The sequence below is a fragment of the Cibotium barometz genome, chromosome 11 (genome assembly GCF_041138505.1).
Source record: "Cibotium barometz isolate CiBa-2024 chromosome 11, ASM4113850v1, whole genome shotgun sequence".
Taxonomy (NCBI): Eukaryota; Viridiplantae; Streptophyta; class Polypodiopsida; order Cyatheales; family Cibotiaceae; genus Cibotium; species Cibotium barometz.
Window position 1 is genome coordinate 52,415,821 of NC_141056.1, and position 7,658 is coordinate 52,423,478.

The following is a 7,658-nucleotide window of genomic DNA, read 5'->3' on the forward strand; positions in this document are numbered from 1 at the left end:
CATGGTTTTACATGTTCGACCTATCGTAAGGCGCTTTGCCATCTTAATTACATATAATGGAAGCCCAATTCTTATAAGATGATGCTTAATATTATAAAGTGGCCTTACCCTAAGCTTAATGCCATATGGAGAAGTGATCAACTTTATGTAAATAGTTGTTTAGGACTAAAACTCGTGCCAACGGACTATTTTTAAGTTTTGTCTAGCCTCGTGTGTGAAAGCTAGTCACTTGTATATAAGCCAATTTTGATATTAAGTAATACACATTCATTCCCTTACAATAGGATACTTGTGAGCACTTCTCTTCTCTACTTTTGCTTGCTTGTATGCTATTGGATACTTGTGAGCTCTTATCTTCTCTACTCTCACTTGTATGCTACTGGATTTCTTGCATGCCAGATGGATTGCTTGCTTGAATAGGTTTGATAGTAGGTTACTCTAGTAGGTTACTCTAAAAGAAAGTAGCTTAGCCTCACTAGCCTAGATTAACCTAGAAAACATGGATTAACTAAGATTAGCAAACATGAAAGAGATTAGTCTATGATTAGGGAAAGAAATGGTAATTTCTATTAAGAAAGTGATTATCAAAGTTAACAAGAGATTAGGACCCATATTCACTTATATACTAGACCACCCTTTCACACTACACTTAAAAGTGTCCATGGGCATGCCCAACCCTAATCCTAACCCTTGGCCCCTTTCACATCCCCTTCATCCCTTAGCCTTGGGCCCAAATTGATTTAATTCCCTTTTACTTTGTTATAAATCTCCACCCAAGAGGTTTTGTCCTCGAAACCTTAGGTGTACACCTCGCATGGATGAAATACCATCAAGGACTCATGTCAAGTAGCATGCTCATGTGTGAACCATGTATGTTGTAGCTGAAAAGACATGTGTATGGCTGTAAATTGCCCCCAATGCCCTCAAATCAAGCCATATCACATACTTCATAATGGTATATGCATTTCATGAAGCTTTCATGCATTACGCATCCAAAACGAAAAGGTATAGGGCTGTCCAAAGAGTGATTTTCAAAACGAAAAGGTATAGGGCTGTCCAAACAGTGATTTTCAAAAATTCCAACAACCCATAATCACATTTTTTTTATGCACCAATTGACTCCTCAAAGGTAGCTGAAGGTCAATTTCATCTTTGATCTCCTGGATCAAAGGCAAACTAAGAGACCAACAATCAAACCTCCTCAAGCACAAGTAGCCACCCGGATCAAAAGGTTAGCAAGTATAATCTCCAACCCATACAATTTGACTAACACATATACCAGGGTCAAAAGGAAAGTAGATCGGTATATCCATCAATCCGGAACATAAATCCAATACCCCATGTGCAAGAGGACCTCCATAATCCAAGGGAAACAGACCAAAGCCACGGCGTGCCACTTAGTCATGCTACAATGCATCTCACATGACAAGTGATGCATCTGAAAGTGAATTCCCCAATCTCATAAACCATAGAATCACTTTGGCATCCACTGAATCTAAAAGTGCACACCACAAAATCTAAACGTGCACACCTCAAATCAACAACCATATGAACTTTAGTGTTATCCTCAATATCCACTTGTTGAAGATCTCCACTACAAAGCGTAGAACATGTATCCTCACAATGAATACCTTCATCCATCAAGGCTACCAACATCCGCATCTTCATAGACATCCTCGTCCTCTAATGAATGGTAGTACCATGATCATCAACATCAACCACCAACATATTGTCCACATGAGTTACCAATGCAGCATATGGAACATCCACGTGTAAAGATCACAACTATAAATCTTCCAAACCTTTTGTGAAGGTTTACTTAAACAATGCATTGCAATAGATCTACCATGTGTATGGATCGACATCTAAGATTGCATCCTCCACACATGACACCTCAATCAATGTGTCATACAACACTTTATTAATGCAATGCTCATGATCAAGTTTCCTTTGTGGCAACATATCATAAGCTAAAAATGCATCCATAGAATAACTTACAATAGTTGTCCGAACATTCCCACTTTTAGCTTTAATTTGTTGCATAGGCATTCCATACATGTGTGACCCATTAACATGATTTGTTGCATAGGCGTTCCATACATGTGTGACCCATCAACATGATTTACTTGGCTATCCTCTTTGTGGAAAATAGAGACTTCCACTTACTCCTTGTCGACTTCATCTTTACTTGAAGAGTCATGTGGCTGGTCCACAATTTCATTTTCAGCCACAATAGCATGCATAAAATCTCCTTTACATGCCTCATTGGTATCACCATATTCTTTTGAAACCTCCTCATAATAATGATAATGTTCCAAAGGAACTATGGACTGAAGTGAGGTACATCTAGGATGCCCACAAATCGATGAAGTGTGTATGTGAAAAAGTCCACACAATACCAAGATTTTGCCAAGAACAATGAAATTACCCTTCTCCATAATACAACAAACTATTTGCTTTAATCCTTCGCCTATTCTTTGTACAAACCCTTCAGTGCTTTCCTTCTCTGTGAGATATGGCTCAAAGAAGGAGAGGTACCAATAATCCTTTGCATAATTAGGCAAGGAATCATCATGTAGAAATGGCATACAACCCTTTCTACTAAAAGATCATTTGCTCCTGAGCATCCACAAAGTTTTGCACAACATCATAAGCTAAAATTTCCCAATAGCATTCAAAATCTTGCCTCGTTTGCAACCACCACTTCCTAGCTTTGCCATAAAAATAGGAAGTCACCATTTCAACTTGCTCTCGCTCAACACATGGAAAAGAAAAGAAATAGGATTTCCAACTCCACATCCATCTTACGAGATATGAATAATTCTTCTCTATAAAATGCAAACTTGGCACATTCAAATGACACTTCACCATCAAACCAAAAGCTTATCATTTGAGTGGTAACCATATATGCCACAAAGTCTTCAATGCTCAAGGTGCCGGTAAAGTAAGGTGCACAACTTCATACATCAAACCATTCTTGCTTTCTTACGCTTGCTTGCATCCTAATAGCTTGTGAAACACTAGCTTAAAAAGTAGGTGATGCATTTGCATACATTGACCCCACAAAAGGCTTACAAACTTGTGGTCCATTAGCATATGTATGCAACATTGGTTCACCATAAGTTTTGTTGCCTTTACTAAGCTCTTGTTCTAAGATAGATAATCCACAATGATTCTTATTGACCGTCATTGGACTTTTCCACCATGCGTTGGAAATTTCGGTCCATTGTATCAAACATGTTTTGCATGAATAACATCATGGCATTTATGTTCAATCCCCGCCAACCTTAAGCATTTGCAAAGCATTAGGCATATGTGGTGCATTAGCCTCTTGATGCATTCCCTTATTGTGACAGTGATGTTGGTATCTTCTTGCATAGCTCCTTGGGCATCTAACCTTGCATAATTTGCACCTACTTCATCATGTACAAGAGATTCCTTAAAGATGCCCTTGTCTTTGAAGTTTTATCCACTTCCCATCATGCTAGCTGAAAATGTAATTTGAGTGTAGAATTCTCAAATCTTGTCCAAATCCTTTGGTTTTTGGCTTGATTGTGAGGTAATGATGAGTACTACCTACTCCCAAGAGGGTTTGGTCAAAGTCAAAGTGCAACTATATTCTGTTCTAGCTTTTTCAAAAAAGTAAACTATGTCCACCGTTGACCAACAAAATAGTAATGGATCGGGGAGTTCAATGGCTCTTCTCGAAGCTCTAAGGGAGTACTCTTGAAATATGTAAACACTTGGGCAAGATACAAAATATGCTATGATTGAATTAGGGTTTTGACTTTGCAGTTAACATTGTCAGTTGAACAGTATCGAATTGGGAGCTTGATGGCTCTAGACGTAGTCGTCGTAGGAAGTACTAAAAGGCTAGGTAAACACTCATAAAATAGCCCAACTCATTTAGACCAAATTAGGGTTTTGTGTTCATGCAAAACCAAGTCAAAAATGTGAAAAAAACCCAATTCAATGCATTCAAGGCATCCATTGTCCACTATGGCACTTGTGCATAAGCTTTTCTTGATCATGGAGGCATCAATCCAATGCTCAATAATGCATTAAACCTTGCCTATCAAGAGTAGCAATAGAATTTTGAGAAAATTTTGCCATAGTCTCCTTTGTATTTGCATAGAAATCTCACCATGGAAACTATGAAAATACCTTTGCATTTCTTTGCCAATTCATTGCCAAATAGAAACCATGCCAATACTAAATGATGGATGTCAATATGACACGCTACTTGCCGATCTCCCGGTTAAGTCTTCTCGCTTCCTTACCAAATTATGATCGAATGGCAAGGACCGGGGCCAAGTCTTCACCTCCATGCACCTAATACTCCATCTATCTACTTTTCCAAGACACTCATGGATAGACAAATTCAAGCCATGCTCTGCTTTGGACTCTTCACCTATGCTAAAGGTACCCTTGCAACATACTACATTCTACAAGCATTTTTGGAATTGAGATTTGTATATGACCACAAGCTTACAATCAAGTATATGAGAGTTCACTTATAACATATGCACTTATAATTGTATGCTAATAAATTCCATTTCACAAGAATTGACTCTTTGTTTTCCACAAATGATCCGATACATAGCCTCTCAGCAAAGGCTCAAGTAAGCATAAGAAGACCAACCAAATGTGGCATATGCATATCCCACACTCACCATTATTTTTCACATTCTTGCAATTGGATACAAGAAAACTTCAATGAAACACTCAATGCATGAATCTTGATTAGATTCATGTGAATGTTGCATGTAAACTCAATTGCAATCAACCATATGCCCTTACCATGGTGCATGTAAACTCAATTGCAATCAACCATATGCCCTTACCATGGCATCCATGTGAGTATAAGCAATCCAATGAATAATAACCATGGCATAAGCATCAAGTATGTGTGTCCATTGACATCCCAAAACATGTTAGGAGCTTTGAATATCATGAAATCCAATCCCAATGGCATTTGGAAACCGTGAATAACATTAAAGAACCAACAAATAGCATAAACCTCTTACCAAATGTTCATGTAGGTCACATTTTACAATTCATGTGGCCATGGATGCTTTCAAAATAGCATGTGAGGTTGCCCAAGATTCATATAATATGCTTTTGAAGGATGAAATCACTCTAATGACATGCTAATAGACTAATGTTTACCCAAATGGATCAAATGAATGCATGGATGAGCATTAAGCCATCAACAGTAAGTCCAATGGTTCATATGCATGCTTAATGGCAATGGAAATTGATTAATGAAGCCAAAAATTAGGGTTTCAAGAAAAATCCCCAAATCTCATGAAGTCTTACAAGAAGTAAACAAATCTTGCTTCAAATGGCTCACCAAAATCAAGAGAGAAGCCTTGATGCTTGCAATAGGTGAAGTAGAGCTTCATCAATCACAAAATCGTGGGCCACTATTTTCAGCCTTACAGCCCTCCATTCTCCATGAAAAAGAAAGAAGAAGCCACCAAATAAGAGATAGAAGTCTTCAACTACTTGAAAGAGAGCCTTGCCCAACATGCAATGGCAACTTCTTGAGTCCCCCCTGTTGATTTTCCACAGCCAGCAGGCTACAATGAATTCACGGCCAGCATTTAGGTCTTGGAGATGGTTACAAGAGCTTGTTAACAACTTAAGAAATTCTAAGGGGGATATGGTAAGTGCCAATGTAGAATAAGGACACCATTTAAGACCTTCTACACATGGGAAATGTTGATTTTCTCTTCCTTCATGTAGAATAAGGACACCATTTAAGACCTTCTACACATGGGAAATGTTGATTTTCTCTTCCTTCATGTAGGGAAATCGGTGCCATGTTTCATCCATGTTAGGGCTTGATAGAAAGCTCATGAGGCCGCTCAACTAAAACCCTAAGATAATGGAGCATTTGGAGTGCCAATGGTGCCTCTATGGCCATGGAAAGCTCAAAGGAAGAAGAAACACAGGGAAAAAAAAAACAAGAGCAAGATTTCGTCCCCAAATTTGGTCTTGAGAGCAAATTTTGGTCCCCCATCCTCAAATCTATCCAGCTCGTTCAAATTGAGGCTTCCATCATCACACCATTATCCCCAAATCAATCAATCCTTACACAATTTGCTACTATCTCCTCTCTTAGGGTAAGATTTGGATCAAAAGCATAGCTTTAATACCACTAAAAGAAAGTAGCTTAGCCTCACTAGCCTAGATTAGCCTAGAAAACATGGATTAACTAAGATTAGCAAATATGAGAGAGATTAGCCTCCTATGATTAGGGAAAAATGGTAATTTTTATTAAGAAAGTGATTATCAAAGTTAATAAGTGATTAGGGACCATATTCACTTATATACTAAGCCACCCTTTCACACTACACTTAAAAGTATCCATGGGCATGCCCAACCCTAATCCTAACCCTTGGACCCTTTCACATCCCCTTCATCCCTTGGCCTTGGTCCTTTTACTTTGTTATGTACTCCCTCTCATTAGCTTCTTCTTCATCAAGAGAGAACCACTACCAAAAGCCATTCTCTTCTTGCATCCATCTAGGCATAGATAGCTCTTCCTTCACTCCCATAGTCACATAGCATTCTGGTGTGACAATGGAATGACGAGGATGCAATGGACGAACTAGTGCACTTGGATCGGGGAGTTGCATTTATGGCTTGAAGGCAAGACCTAATGACACTTGATTCGATAAGACTAAGGTAAGCTCTTGACTTGAACACCTTACTAAGCTCTCTTCTAGTAGGAGGGTTTCCAAGGTCTCTTGAGAACTATACTTGTGGATGATTCTTTTCTTCGAATTCCAAGTATTCTTTGAGATCTAGAATGGTTGTGATAACTTCTTTGCCATGTAATTCTAGACTTGTAGTAGCACTTATGAACCCCGTAGTTAGAACTCATGGTGGCATATCTCTTAAACATCGCTTAGTTATTAGAGGACCCACTATTGGAGTTAAAGTATGTATAAGAATATGGCACAGCGGAAAAAGATAGCAAGACAAAGCACAATAGACAATGCAATAGATACACAATGGAGAGAATTAAAATTCTGATTATACCAAAGAGGTACAAGTGATGGTGCTGTCCACCCGTGCGCTCTCAAGTAGAGCTTAGATGGCAATCTAGACAAGATCTGAATGGAGTATGTACGAGGTGTAGAAGGGGGTGGATACTCACAAGCATTGGATGCCTTAGCTCATGGCAACCATGTCCATATATAGTATTGTAACTAGTGTGGTAGACGCATATATAATGAGGGTGGTTACACTGCATAGACACGGTCACCGCCCACGTATCAAGAATGCAGACCACCGACCACTGCCCACTAATGATGGACCTGGTATCCGAGGGAATATTCCAAGGAATATTCTAGGCAATGCCCCAGACCCCAATTAACGCTCGTACCCTCCCTAACCATCTCCTAACCATCATCAATGGTCACAATAATGACCCTATCGGCACCTAAGCCGAGGTTCCCACTAAAGACATGCACCATGGCTACTCCTCATAATGGGGGCCTAACAAATGTGCATTATACATCAAAGTGAGATACATGTTGAGAGGCGGGCATTGAGTGTATACTAACAGTATGAAGCTTTTTGGGGTCTTTTCTTCAAGGTTGAAAAAGTAAGCCGAATGCATCTTCAAGATCTAAGGAATCCTCCAT